Source organism: Oncorhynchus mykiss, chromosome 19 (assembly GCF_057628025.1).
Source record: "Oncorhynchus mykiss isolate SJ-2025 chromosome 19, ASM5762802v1, whole genome shotgun sequence".
Classification (NCBI taxonomy): domain Eukaryota; kingdom Metazoa; phylum Chordata; class Actinopteri; order Salmoniformes; family Salmonidae; genus Oncorhynchus; species Oncorhynchus mykiss.
Window position 1 is genome coordinate 63,084,531 of NC_143040.1, and position 15,535 is coordinate 63,100,065.

Here is a 15,535-nt window from a genome sequence, read left to right on the forward strand (position 1 = left end):
ACCGCATCAATTAATAGAACTTGAAGTTAAGAAGTTGTGGTGCAGCAAAAAAAAAAGTACATCATATTGATAGCCTATATGTCTTTGTTTGTGTGCTTAAGGTGTTTCTAACATGTGGCTAATGAAGGCATGTTATGCCCTGCATGGCTAATACAGCTGTGCTAATGTATAGTTCCTGCTTTTAATTGCTTGTAATTAACTTGAGCCCAATTAGCAAGAGAGATAATCAATAGGTGTTGATCAACGTTGAGGTGCACTCTCTCGCTCAGTGGGGGTGGGGTGTACACTTATGGGGGGGCAAGTACATAGCACAGTGGAGCAATAGGTAGCATAATCAACCTGTTGCTTGCACATTTATGGAAATGCATACATCACCGTGGCCCCCACCACGGATGATAGTGTGTTGACCGCTCACCCTTCTGGGTACCTCTGGCCCATGCTTACACTATACATTATATTCTGGCCCATGCCTACACTATACAGTATACTCTGGCCTGTATTTACACCTTACAGTGTAACATTGGCGGTTGGTGTCTTTTAAAACTTGGGGCGGTGGTTAGAGCGTTGGACTAGTAACCGAAAGGTTGCAAGATCAAATCCCCAAGCTGACCAGGTACAAATCTGTGATTCTGCCCCCGAACAAGGCAGTTAACCCACTGTTCCTAGGCTGTCATAGAAAATAAGAATTTGTTCTTACCTGACTTGCCTAGTTAAATAAAATGAAGGAGGACCATTTCTTTTGTTATGAGCATGGCCTTATTTCTACTGCAGCATATTGGATGACTGCCATTCATAATCCATTCACCCAGCTCAATGTAACATAGATAGACAACATGATACTCACATTTTCCCTATACCTCTCATTAATTTGCTACAACCTAGCCTAGAAATTAAAGTTTACAGCGAAGGTGCACAGTTTGAGAGAAATTGGAGTAATCAAGGTGACAGTCATTGTCACATTCAACATCGCCTTGCACAATTTTTCCTGCATCTAGTTGATCTAGGGTGTAATCATTAGTCCAGCAGTTGCAAACGAGAGTTTCTGTTGGACATTTTTTAAATGTTTTTCAACAGAATTGGTGGAATGAATACACTCCTGATCACATGCAAAAGAAGTTCACTTTCATAGCAGCCAGATTGTTGTATAATTCCTTTTTGCTTCTACTTGCTCTCCTCTTATCTTTCCCCCTCGCTTGTGGACCTCAGCGCACAACACATCAGCTGTCTGTGACCAGGCAGAAAAACGTTCCAAGCCAAACCGTCATATCATATCTGCTAACCGCTACACACAGCCTACATTGTTGTCTCCATATTAGCTAACGTCAAGTAAACAACATAGCTACTAGACCTAATGCATTAGTAAACCTGCTACAAGCATGCAGTGCAGTACAGTGTACAGTTAGAAAGCAGTTTAGCAGGCGATAAATGAATAAAAACCAAAGCTTACATTGACTTGGAAGAGTTTCAGTGTTGGATAGACATAGCCAGCTAGGTAACATAGCATCCCTCTCTGTTTGAGCCGGGTGTTTGAGTAGGCTCAACTAGCTAGCAAGCATCATTTGCCAGCTAAGTAAGTGAAAGTGAAACAAATACGAAAACAATATTTTGTTCAAAACTGTTCAAGTATTTTCTTTCTCTCTCTTTGAGTCAACTACTCCCCACATTGTATGCACTGCAGTGTTAGCTAGCTGTAGCTTATGCTTTCAGTACTAGATCCATTCTCTGATCCTTTGATTGAGTGGAGAACATGTCAGTTCATGCTGCAAGAGCTCTGATATGTTGGAGGATGTCCTCCGGAAGATGTCATAATTACTGTGTAAGTCTATTGAAGGTTTGAACAATGTTTTATGCTGCTACCATGTTGTGCTGCTGCCATGTTGTGTTGCTACCATATTGCTGTCATGTTGTGTTGCTACCATGCTGTGTTGTCATGTGTTGTTGCCATACTATGTTGTTATCTTAAGGCCTCTCTTTATGTAGTGTTGTGGTGTCTCTCTTGTTGTGATGTGTGTTTTGTCCTATATTTATTTTGTATTTTTAATTTTTACTCCTAGACCCCATCTCCGCAGGAGGCATTCATTGTAAATAAGAAGTTGTTCTTAACTGACTTGCCAAGTTAAATACAGGTAAAAAAATATATATAATAAATGGGTGAGAACCACGAGCCTCCTAGGTTTTGTATTGAAGTCAATGTACCCAGAGGAGGACGGAAACTATCTGTCCTCCGGCTACACCATGGGGCTACCCTACAGAGTGCTGTTGCACAACAGTGTGTTTTAATCAATTATTTGGTGACGTGAATATATTTAGTATAGTTTTATCTAAAAAGTAGAATTTTTTTATGTTTTGGGGGAGGGGGTGATTCACTGAGGAGAATGAGGAGCCTCCACTGCGGTATACCCTGGTCCTTGCTTACACTACATATACATTTGAGTTATTTTGCAAACGCTCCTATCTTAGGGGCGAATAATGTGCTGACTGCAGATTACATAGACACCTGAGTGACACATCCACACGCATGTCAAAGGTTCTCCGTCAGGGAGGAAGATGAGAGGAGGATCCATGGCAAGCGATGACGGAGGGAAAGGAATTGGAGAGAAATTGAAAGAGATGTAGGGCAAGATGGAGATAGAGAGTGGTTTTGAGTATGGGGAAGTCATTGGAGGGAATGACATGTTCTTCACCTGTCCTAGTTACAGTTTTAGAGTTCTTTAATGAAACACAAATTAACAATGAAAAACTTAGATAGTAATGAGGTGGTAACCCATGATGCTTTGCAGACATCTCCCATCAGCCACATGATAGTGTGTCAGAGAGAGAGAGAGAGAGACAGACAGAGAGCGAGCGAGCGAGCGAGAGTTAGAGAGAGAGAGGCTCCTCCATCACTTTGGCTGCTCAGGGGTTCATGAGAGTGTGTCCGAGAGAGAGAGGGGGTGGGGGGAGGCTCCTCCAACACTTTGGCTGCTCAGGGGTTCATGAGAGTGCGTGACTCACCCCACACTGGGCCCCACTAATAGCCATACAAACACACATTTAGCCATGACACCATAATCCAATAGTACAAACCCGTCCATCACAGTCTAGCAAAAAGCTTTGAGCTGAAAAAAAATATAGAAAGAAAGACAGACAGAAAGACAGACAGAAAGACAGAGAAAGACAGACAGAAAGACGGAAAAAGATAAGAACTGACCCACCATTAGCAGCCACATGAGAAAGACTTATTTAGATTTATTTGCAGCTTTCCTGCTGTAAGAGATCCAGTGAATCTCTGTCACTCCTGACCAAGGAGCTGTCATTGGCCAGGATAGGAGAGGGAACCAAAAGGCAACATGGCGCCCAATCGTTTTTGCCATTTGAACTGCCTCTTTGCTGTGTAAATGTGAATAGTGCTACCACGCTACAAAAACGCTATACCGCTGAAGCAACGCATGCACGGATATCTCCTGGCTTGGCTTCAACCACAACATGTGACAGGCAATGACAACTACTCGGGCATATTGACAAAATTAAGGCCTCCTATGAAATACTTTGTCTCTCTGTGTGTATGTGTGTGTTTGTGCGTGTGTGTGTGTGTGTGTGTGTGTGTTTGAGTGTGTTTGCCCATAAGAAACCATCATGTCTCGGCTGGGGACGACAACTCCCAGACGTGAACATAGGGATTCTTTTATATATTTTTTTATTAATTTCTAGTAAATCTTTCACTCAATAACTACCGAAGTGGAAGATAAAGATACTGTACATTTAGACACAGTAGGAGTCTTTAAACAGCATATTAATCATAGGTTCATAAAGAGTTCTTTTAGATATGCCACTGCGATGCCAACGCCAAGGCATTCCAAAAAGGATAAATATTTGAATAGAGTATGAGCTTTTAACACACCATAACTGAGTCATTTTACACAATGTGCTCTCCAAGTTTGTGTCTGGAGATGTATAGGCCTTAGATTTTTGCTTCAACGGAGAAGTTGTAATAGGTCTTGTTTTAAGTGGTGTAACGAGGAGTTGAAATAGGTCTTGTTTTATGTTGTGTAACGAGGAGTTGTAATAGGTCAATGACAGAGGATGTTTTTATATGTGTTTAAACGTAATAGCAAAATCAAATACATGGTATAGTGGGGATTTACACATTCATATACAGTGCATTCGGAAAGTATTCAGACCCCTTCCCTTTTCCACATTTTGGTAAGTTAAACTCTTATTCTAAAATGAATAAAATAATTGTTATTCCTCATCAATCTACACATAATACCACATAATTACAAAGCGAAAACAGTTTTTTAGAAATGTTAGCAAATGTATAGAAACATTTTTTTAAAGAAATACCTTATTTACATAAGAATTCAGACCCTTTGCTATGAGACTAGAAATTGAGTTCAGGTGCAGCCTGTTTTCATTCATCATCCTTGAGATGTTTCTACAACTTGATTGGAGTCCACCTGTGGTAAATTCAATTGATTGGACATGATTTGGAAAGGCAAACATCTGTCTATATAGGGTCCCACTGTTGACAGTGCATGTCAGAACAAAAAAACAAGCCATGAGGTCAAAGGAATTGTCTGTAGAGCTCCGAGACCGGATTGTGTCGAATCACAGATCTGGGGAAGGGTACCAAAATATTTCAGCAGCATTGAAGGTCCCCATGAACACAGTGGTCTCCCTCATTCTTAAATTGAAGAAGTTTGGAACCACCAAGACTCTAGAGCTGGCTGCCCGGCCAAACTGAGCAATCGGGGGAGAAGGGCCTTGGTCAAGGAGGTGAACAAGAACCCGATGGTCACTCTGACAGAGCTGCAGAGTTCCTCTGTGGAGCTGGGTGAACCTTCCAGAAGGACAACCATCTCTGTAGCACTCCACCAATCAGGACTTTATGTTAGAGTGTCCAGACGATTTGCCACTCCTCAGAAAAAGACACGTGACAGCCCGCTTTGAGTTGTCAAAAGGCACCGAAAGGACTCTCAGACCACGAGAAACAAGATTTTCTGGTCTGATGAAACCAAGATTGAACTCTTTGGCTTGAACGCCAAGCGTCACATCTGGAGAAAACCTGGCAGTATCCCTACGATGAAGCATGGTGGTGGCAGCATCATGCTGTGGGTATATTTTTCAACGGCAGGGACTGGGAGTCTAGTCAGGATCGAGGGAAAGATGAACAGAGCAAAGTATAGAGGGATCCTTGATGAAAACCTGCTCCAAGGAGCTCAGGACCTCAGACAGGGGCTAAGGTTCACCTTCCGACAGGACACAGACAAGCACACAGACAAGACAATGCAGGAGTGGCTTCAGGACTAGTCTCTGGATGTCCTTGAGTGGCCCAGCCAGATCCTGTACTTGAACCCGATTGAACATCTCTGGAGACACCTGAAAAAAGCTGTACAGCATTTGTCCCCATCCAACCTGACAGAGCTTGAGAGGAACTGCAGATAATAATGGGAGAATCTCACAAAATACAAGTGTGCCAAGCTAGTTGTGTCATATCCAAGAAGACTCAAGGCTGTAATCACTGCCAAAGGTGCTTCAACAAAGTACTGAGGGAAGGTTCTGTATACTTATGTACAGTTGAATTCGGAGGTTTACATACACTTACAGTTCAAATAAAATCTAAATTATTTATAAAGCCTTTCTTACATCAGCTGATGTCACAAAGTTCTGTACAGAAACCAAGCCTAAAACCCCAAACAGCAAGCAATGCAGGTGTAGAAGAACGGTGGCTAGGAAAAACTCCCTAGAAAGGCCAAAATCTAGGAATAAACCTAGAGAGTAACAAGGCTATGAGGGGTGGCCTCTTCTGGTCCTCTTCTGGCTGTGCCTTGTGGAGATTATAACAGAACATGGCCAAGATGTTCAAATGTTCATAGATGACCAGCAGGGTCAAATAATAATAATCACAGTAGTTGGTGAGGGTGCAACAAGTCAGCACCTCAGGAGTAAATGTCAGTTGGCTTTTCATAGCCGATCATTGAGAGTATCTCTACAACTCCTGCTGTCTCTAGAGAGTTGAAAACAGCAGGTCTGCGACAGGTATCACATCTGGTGAACAGGTCAGGGTTCCATAGCCGCAGCCAGAACAGTTGAAACTGGAGCATCAGCACGGCCAGGTGGACTGGGGACAGCAAGGAGTCATCAGACCAGGTAGTCCTGAGGCATGGTCCTAGGGCTCAGGTCCTCTGAGAGAGAGAAAGAAGGAGAGAAGGAGCAAAAGAGAAAAAGAGAGAAAAAGAGAGAAAGAAAGAGAATTAGAGAGAGCATACTTAAATTCACACAGGACACCGGATAAGACAGGAGAAATACTTCAGATATAACAGACTGACCCTAGCCCCCGACACATAAACTACTGCAGCATAAATACTGGAGGTTGAGACAGGAGGCTAGGAGGTCAGGAGACACTGTGGCCCCATCCAACAATACCCCCGGACAGGGCCAAACAGGCAGGATATAACCCCACCCACTTTGCCAAAGCACAGCCCCCACACCACTAGCGGGATATCTTCAACCATCAATTTACCATCCTGAGACAAGGCCGAGTATAGCCCACAAAGATCTCCGCCACGGCACAACCCAAGGGGGGGCGCCAACCCAGACAGGAAGATCACATCAGTGACTCAACCCACTCAAGTGACGCACCCCTCCTAGGGATGGCATGGAAGAGCACCAGTAAGCCAGTGACTCAGCCCCTGTAATAGGGTTAGAGGCAGAAAATCCCAGTGGAGAGAGGGGAACCGGCCAGGCATAGACATTAAGGGCTGGTTCGTTGCTTGGGTGCCTTTCCGTTCACCTTCACACTCCTGGGCCAGACTACACTCAATCATAGGACCTACTGAAGAGATGAGTCTTCAATTAAGACTTAAAGGTTGAGACCAAGTCTGCATCTCTCACATGGGTATGCAGACCATTCTATAGGAGAAAGCCTTGCCTCCAGCTGTTTGTTTAGAAATTCTAGAGACAGTAAGGAGGCCTGTGTCTTGTGACCATAGCGTACGTGTAGGTATGTCATTATTTGTCATTATTTATTATTATTATTATTTGTCATTATTGATCACAATCTATTATGTGTAGATTGATGAGGAAAAATGTGTTTTCATCAATTTTAGAATAAGGTTGTAACGTATAACAAAAGCAACTCCCCCCATTCATAAGTACAGGCCACTGAGGTGTCATTTTTGTCAGGCTGTCGCTTCAGCCAACTGTGACACTTTCGGCACTTGCCTCGCATTTGATGTGCATTATAATGGTGTGGGCATGGACATTCTTTATGTATGTGGCGTCGCAGCCATTCTCCAATGTTCCAAATGTGCCCGCCTGAAATACTGCCACGAGACTACAGGGCTAGCAGGAATGACAGCGGCTGCATTTCATACGAATGGGGCTGAATACATAATGTATACTGTTGTCTTAATGAACCCTTTCTCATGCTAATAGGAACCTTTCTGCAGATATCTCCAAAGTATGTGTGATGTCGAGCCCAATGACAGTCAGTTAATGTGAGAGAAGAGAAGAAAAAAAAAAAAACGAAAATGCCCAGTAAAATCATCACCACCTTCAATCCTCTGTATAATCAAGGCATTAGACAAAACATCTTTAAATATACTTCAGTTTTGTTTGGCAAGTCGAAAAGGGATCTTAGTTCCAAGTTGCCGTCAGCCTATGATCACAACTTTCCAGAAAATCATAGCAAAAGTACTGTAAGGTTATTTATGGTTGTACAGGGCTGGACCCAGACAGAACTCCTGGACAACATGTATGGCAGAGCCATCAGTAGCTGTGATTAACATGTCGGAGAATAAAACCGCTGTAAGAAGGAGGACTGGCTCTCGAGGTAAATCGAGTCCAGGCATTAAATCCCAATCCATTTAATTGTATGGCCGAGAGGTATAGGCACTAACTACTGTTGGGGAGACAGATGAAATGCTCATTTATGTTCCCTTAACATAAATGTTTTACAATTCCCCTTAGCTTAGGTGCACGTTTCAGTGATCGAGAACACACTTTCAACTAAAATGCAAATACAAAATGACTTTTTACGAGTATGCGAATGCTATCGTCTAAGTTAGTTAAGCATGCTAACTTTTATTTGTCTTCATGTACTGTACGTATTGCAAATCACTAGACACATGCATTGGATATGTTTACGGTCTGCATGCTCCTGTGCAATGTTTTTTTGATTGTTTCTGTCTTCAAATCTATTATTACCTATGTTGTGTTTATGTGAACTCTGTATGTGAATGATTGATTTGTATCGTGTTTGTGTGGAGGATGCTGCTACAGTAACAATGAATTAGGATTTAAATGACTGAATAAACTGAGTGTCCCACATAACGGCCTTGTTTGCTGTCTTGTAGTTTCACAGTGTGCTCTGGGCTGTGGTGACCTCTCCCCTACTGTGGACAGTGCTCCGTGGTCAGGCCTCATGGTTTAGGGTTTCAGCCACTGTCCTTAGCTCTGTTTACTCTCCAGCCTGTCGCTGATGCTAAGGCAACACTAGCTAGATTTGGGCTTCTAGATTCAAGCCACTCATTCCACACCAGTCTTATCTGATTGGATTGGATCGTGTGAAAAGGCCAGCTTTCCACTGACATAAATGTGTTTTCACTCCCTGAGTTAAACGGGTATTCATAAGGCCAGGGTAGGGTTGTTGAATAACCTCTGCACTTTGCCATTAACAACCTCCAGACCAGCCTGGTCTCAGACTAGACATAACATAGTAAATATGTATCTGGGACACTCAAATTAATATTATATGTTACGTTTGGTATGGTTAAATAAGACAGATGGTTACTTAATTAAGGCAAAAACAAAAGTGGGTTGGTTGGTCGGGACAGATGGGTGGACATATAACTCTAACTTCTAGCATCCCAAAGGTGCTAGACTTTAACATTTGATCTAATTAGAAACTTTTCAACTACTTACTACTTTTTAGCTACTTTGCAACTACTTAGCTTGTTAGCTAACCTTTCCCCTAACCCTAACCTTAACCCTTTAATCAACCTCCTAAACTAAACCTAGCTAACGTTATCCACCAAGCTAGAATTCGTAAAATATTATATGTTTTGCAAATTCGTAACATTTAGTACGAATTGTAATTCATAACATATCATACGAAATTGGTGATCCATCCACAAATTAATACATTCCATTCGAAACGTAACATATCATACTAATGTGTCTCGGATTTAGTGTCACGGATTTAGATACAGAATTATACTAAATACTCTGAGACCAGATTGTCTAGACATACTCTAGTAATGGAGAATAGATATCCCCTACAGAGGCTCAGTGAGTGTAATTATGTTATTCAATAAAGCCCTGCTCTACAAATGAGTTCGACATCCAATTTTGGCCTAAAGTTTCAGATACAACTCCATTATTTGCCCTTGGACAAAACATTGGATATGGCTGGACCTTGTATTGATTAATACTGAATTGTATAACAAATAATTGATTGTTTGCACACATGCCAATAAGGTTCCTAAAGACAAATATTACCATCTGGTATTTCCAATAAGGGGGAGTAGGCTGCATTTGCTACTCATGTATTTTCCAACTTAACACCCGAGGAGGGGGGGGGGGGATGTTTTTTTCTCTCTGAGGAATCATCCATTGGCTGCAGAGAGAGGTGAGAGAGCCTTTAACACACATTTTAGTGACCTATTAAGAGCATTACTAGATCCCTGTCCACATTGTTCCCCAGTCCAGGTAATCTGGTCTATCCTCTTAAAAGAGGAATTGATTGAAATAATTGATCTGCTCAGGGATGGCAGAAACAGACCCATAATTACCTCACCTAAATCTCAGCATTCACGTATGAAATGTCTGAGGGGGATCTTCTGGCTGTGTGATGCTCCTCTTGCAATAGAGGACTCAGAGTCAGCCCTGATGTTTGACAGTGGACAGAATAGTGTGAGAGAAAAGTGGGGATGACTTCTCATCAATTCCACAGGCCACAATACTGGATGAAAAAAAATATTATATATATATATATATATATATATATATATATATTTTTTTTTTTATTGTCACATACTAGATGGAGTGCAGTGGAGATTGTTAGGATTTTTGTGACATTTTACATAAGAACATGGGGCACTGCTATATAGAAATATTTAAGGTAAACCTCCTTAAAAAGGAGGCTGCTTGACACATTTTAGCCAGTTTATTGCATAGCTGGTTATGAGTTAGACATCATCTTAAACAGTTGTTCCCAACCCTGGTCCTCCAGATGTCCAACCCTGGTCTCCAGACGTCCAACCCTGATCCTCCAGACGCCCAACCCTTGTCCTCCAGATGCCAAACCCTGGTCCTCCAGTACGCCCAAACCTGGTCCTCCAGTATGCCCAACCCTGGTCCTCCAGTACGCCCAACCCTGGTCCTCCAGTACGCCCAACCCTGGTCCTCCAGACGCCAAACCCTGGTCCTCCAGTACGCCCAACCCTGGTCCTCCAGACGCCACACCCTGGCCCTCCAGTACGCCGAATCCTGATCCTCCAGTATGCTCAACCCTGGTCCTCCAGTATGCCCAACCCTGGTCCTCCAGTACGCCCAACCCTGGTCCTCCAGACGCCCAGCAATACAAAATGTGTTGTAAACCCTGGAGAAACCCACCAGGGAAACACTGATCTAAAACAAGAAGAATTCACACATCCATATTTACCCCAGCCTTTCAAACAACTGATTCAGATTTATATCAGACAATCGATCTCCTCATATACATACATCCTAATCCACCATCAGGCTACCACAGAAGATGCATCATGGGTTAGTTTCTATACCCCACCGCAACCAAATGATGGGGGGCGGACGATTGGTGCCATGATGACCTAAAAAGCAGCTGTGCCATGGAGGATTAGGGCCTTGCTTAGCCTTACTCAGCTGGACCATTTCCATGACAGTGAGCTGCGGCTTCGGCTTAGCAAGACACCACTGTTTATGCTTTTTGTTGGAGAAGTCAGATTCCTTCACTCTGACAGATGGCCCTTCAGCCCACAAAGTGCAGTGTTTAGACTTAGCTCCGCTCTGGGGCAAGGCAAAAGGCTCTGATGACACAGCACTCAACAAACAACTCCCATTGCAGAGGTGGCAGGTTAGGCAGGAAGGACTGCGGAGGAGGAGAGAGGCAGTATACGAGAGAGAGATGGAGAGAGAGAGAGAGAGAGAGAGAGCGAGAAAGAGAGAGGGAGAGAGAGAGGGAGAGCAAGAGAGAGAGAGAGAGCAAGAGAGAGAGAGAGAGAGAGATGGAGAGAGAGAGAGAGAGACGGGAAAATGGGACACCGAGATAACGACGGGACTAAAACACCAATTAGCTGTCTACGATTCCACACACAACTCAATTTACACCGCCCTGGTTCGAAATGTGAGTCATAAGTTTGACCGTGCTTCAACCCATCCAACTCCCCTCCCCTGAATCAATACTGTCCAAGAGAGATTGAGAGATCCGGTTCAAGGCCCTGTTGATTGTTATATTCAGTCATTGGAAGTGTAAAGAGATATCTTCATGGGCAATCAGCCAAAAAATATTTAGCATTGATAGGGTAGACAGTAGAGTGAAAAGGACCAGCTGCTCCGGAGAATTAGCCTGGCCGCATCTGATCCAACACAAACTGCTTACTCTCAGAAAGAGGAGGGTTGGAGAAAAAATGTGAGCTTGACCCAGACTGACCCCAGACACAAAGCGAGAGAGGCTAACCCTAATCCTGGAGGCGGTGAATGAATTTCAGCCTCCTAAGCCTGATACAGCACATGTAAGAGCAGCTAGCAGTGAGTTAGCAATGCAGACAAGTGCTAGGCACACAGCAAACACTTGAGGAACATTGAGGGATCGACCAGGAATATGACTTTCCCGAAGCGGATCCTATGTTCTGCCTTTCACCCAGGACAACGGAATGGATCCCAGCCTGCAACCCAAAACAAAGACGTTGTAAAAGAGGGAAACGTAGTGGTCTTCTGGTCAGGCTCCGGAGACGGGCACATCGCGCACTATTCCCTAGCATACTACTCGCCAATGTCCAGTCTCTTGACAACAAGGTTGATGAAATCCGAGCAAGCATTCCAGAGGGACACCAGATACTGTAACGTTCTTTGCTTCACGGAAACATGGCTCACTCGAGAGACGCTAATGGAATCGGTGCAGCCAGCTGGTTTCTTCATGAATCGCGCCGACAGAAACAAACATCTTTCTGGTAAGAAGAGGGTCGGGGGCGTATGCCTTATGATTAACGAGATGTGGTGTGACCACGACAACATACAGGAACTCAAGTCCTTCTGTTCACCTGACTAATCACAATCAAATGTTGTCCGCATTATATACCAAGGGAATTATTTTCGATTATAATCACAGCCGTATATATTCCCCCCCAAGCAGACACATCGATGGCCCTGAACAAACTTTATTTGACTCTTTGCAAACTGGAAACCACATATCCTGAGGCTGCATTCATTGTAGTTGGGGATTTTAACAAGGCTAATCTGAAAACAAGACTCCCTAAATTGTATCAGCATATCGATTGCGCAACGAGGGCTGGTAAAACCTTTGATCATTGCTATTCTAACTTCCGCGACGCATATAAAGCCCTCCTTTCGGGGGCCCTCCTTTCGGAAAAGCTGACCATGACTCCATTTTGTTGCTCCCTGTCTACAGACAGAAACTGAAACAAGAAGCTCCCGCGCTAAGGTCTGTTCAACACGCGCTCAAAGACTGCTTCGGTCACGTGGACTGGGATATGTTCCGCATTGCGTCCAACAACAACATTGACGAATACGCTGATTCGGTGAGCGAGTTCATTAGAAAGTGCATTGATGTTGTCGTTCCCATAGCAACGATTAAAACATTCCCAAACCAGAAACCGTGGATTGATGGCAGCATTCGTGTGAAACTGAAAGCGCGAACCACTGCTTTTAACCAGGAAAAGGTGATTGGAAACATGACCGAATACAAACAGTGTAGCTATTCCCTCCGAAAGGCAATCAAACAAGCTAAGCGTCAGTATAGAGACAAAGTAGAGTCACAATTCAATGGCTCAGACACAAGAGGTATGTGGTAGGGTCTACAGTCAATCACGGATTATTAAAAAAAAAACGGCCCCATCACGGACCAGGATGTCTTGCTCCCAGGCAGACTAAATAACGTTTTTGCCCGCTTTGAGGACAATACAGTGCCACTGACATGGCCTGCAACCAAAACCTGCGGACTCTCCTTCACTCCAGCAGATGTGAGGAAAACATTTAAACGTGTTAACCCTCGCAAGGCTGCAGGCCCAGACGGCATCCCCAGCCGCGTCCTCAGAGCATGCGCAGACCAGCTGGCTGGTGTGTTTACGGACATATTCAATCAATCCTTATCCCAGTCTGCTGTTCCCACATGCTTCAAGAGGGCCACCATTGTCCCTGTTCCCAAGAAAGTTAAGGTAACTGAGCTAAACGACTACCGCCCCGTAGCACTCACCTCCGTCATCATGAAGTGCTTTGAGAGACTAGTCAAGGACCATATCACCTCCACCCTACCTGACACCCTAGACCCACTCCAATTTGCTTACCGCCCCAATAGGTCCACAGACGACACAATCACCATCACACTGCCCTAATGCATCTGGACAAGAGGAATACCTATGTAAGAATGCTGTTCATCGACTACAGCTCAGCATTTAACACCATAGTACCCTCCAAACTCGTCATCAAGCTCGAGACTGTGGGTCTCGACCCCGCCCTGTGCAACTGGGTACTGGACTTCCTGAAGGGCTGCTCCCAGGTGGTGAGGGTAGGTAACAACATCTCCACCCCGCTGATCCTCAACACTGGGGCCCCACAAGGGTGCATTCTGAGCCCTCTCCTGTACTCCCTGTTCACCCATGACTGCGTGGCCATGCACGCCTCCAACTCAATCATCATGTTTGCGGACGACACTACAGTGGTAGGCTTGATTACCAACAACAACGAGACGGCCTACAGGGAGGAGGTGAGGGCCCTCGGAGTGTGGTGTCAGGAAAACAACCTCACACTCAACGTCAACAAAACAAAGGAGATGATTGTGGACTTCAGGAAACAGCAGAGGGAGCACCCCCCTATCCACATCGATGGGACAGTAGTGGAGAGGGTAGTAAGCTTTAAGTTCCTCGGCGTACACATCACGGATAAACTGAATTGGTCCACCCACACAGACAGCGTTGTGAAGAAGGCGCAGCAGTGCCTCTTCAACCTCAGGAGGCTGAAGAAATTCTGCTTGTCACCAAAAGCACTCACAAACTTCTACAGATGCACAATCGAGAGCATCCTGGCGGGCTGTATCACCGCCTGGTACGGCAACTGCTCCGCCCACAACCGTAAGGCTCTCCAGAGGATAGTGAGGTCTGCACAACGCATCACCGGGGGCAAACTACCTGCCCTCCAGCACACCTACACCACCTGATGTCACAGGAAGGCCATAAAGATCATCAAGGACAACAACCACCCAAGCCACTGCCTATTCACCCCACTATCATCCAGAAGGCGAGGTCAGTACAGGTGCATCTCAGCAGGGACCGAGAGACTGAAAAACAGCTTCTATCTCAAGGCCATCAGACTGTTAAACAGCCACCACTAACATTGAGTGGCTGCTGCCAACACACTGACTCAGCTCCAGCCACTTTAATAATTGGAATTGATGGAAATGTATGTAAAATATATCACTAGCCACTTTAAACAATGCTACTTAATATAATGTTTACATACCCTACATTGCTCATCTCATATGTATATGTATATACTGTACCCTATATCATCTACTGAATCTTTATGTAATACATGTATTACTAGCCACTTTAAAATATGCCACTTTGTTTACATGACCTACATTACTCATCTCATATGTATATACTGTACTCGATACCATCTACTGCATCTTGCCTATGCCGTTCTGTACCATCACTCATTCATATATCTTTATGTACATATTGTTTATCCCTTTACACTTGTGTGTATAAGGTAGTAGTTTTGGAATTGTTAGGTTAGATTACTTGTTGGTTATTACTGCATTGTCGGAACTAGAAGCACAAGCATTTCGCTACACTCGCATTAACATCTGCTAACCATGTGTATGTGACAAATACATTTGATTTGATTTTGAGCTTGTGGCAAGTGGAGAGAAGCCAATGACACAAGACAGGGGTGATATGTGTCACACACACAAACACACACGTGCAAATACACGCACACACACACACTCGCAAGCATGCACACACACACACACACACACACACACACACACACACACACACGCACAATGGTCTTCATTCAGCAAACAAGTCTTTCGTCAGCAAAGAAAAAACTCCTCTCCCACATCATACACATCCCAGAGAAAATAGATAGTGAAAATACCGTCTTCTCACAGACTGAAATAATTTACACAGTGTGGGCGTTATTCAGTTGTGTTTCCTTAGTTGCAGCCTTCAAACCCACACTGTTGGAGGAACGCTAAATTGGCCTCTCGCACTGTATAGATTTCCCATCACTAGCCAGGATCTAAAGAAGACACAGAGTGGAGTGGCAGAGGCAGAGGCAGAGGCAGAGGCAG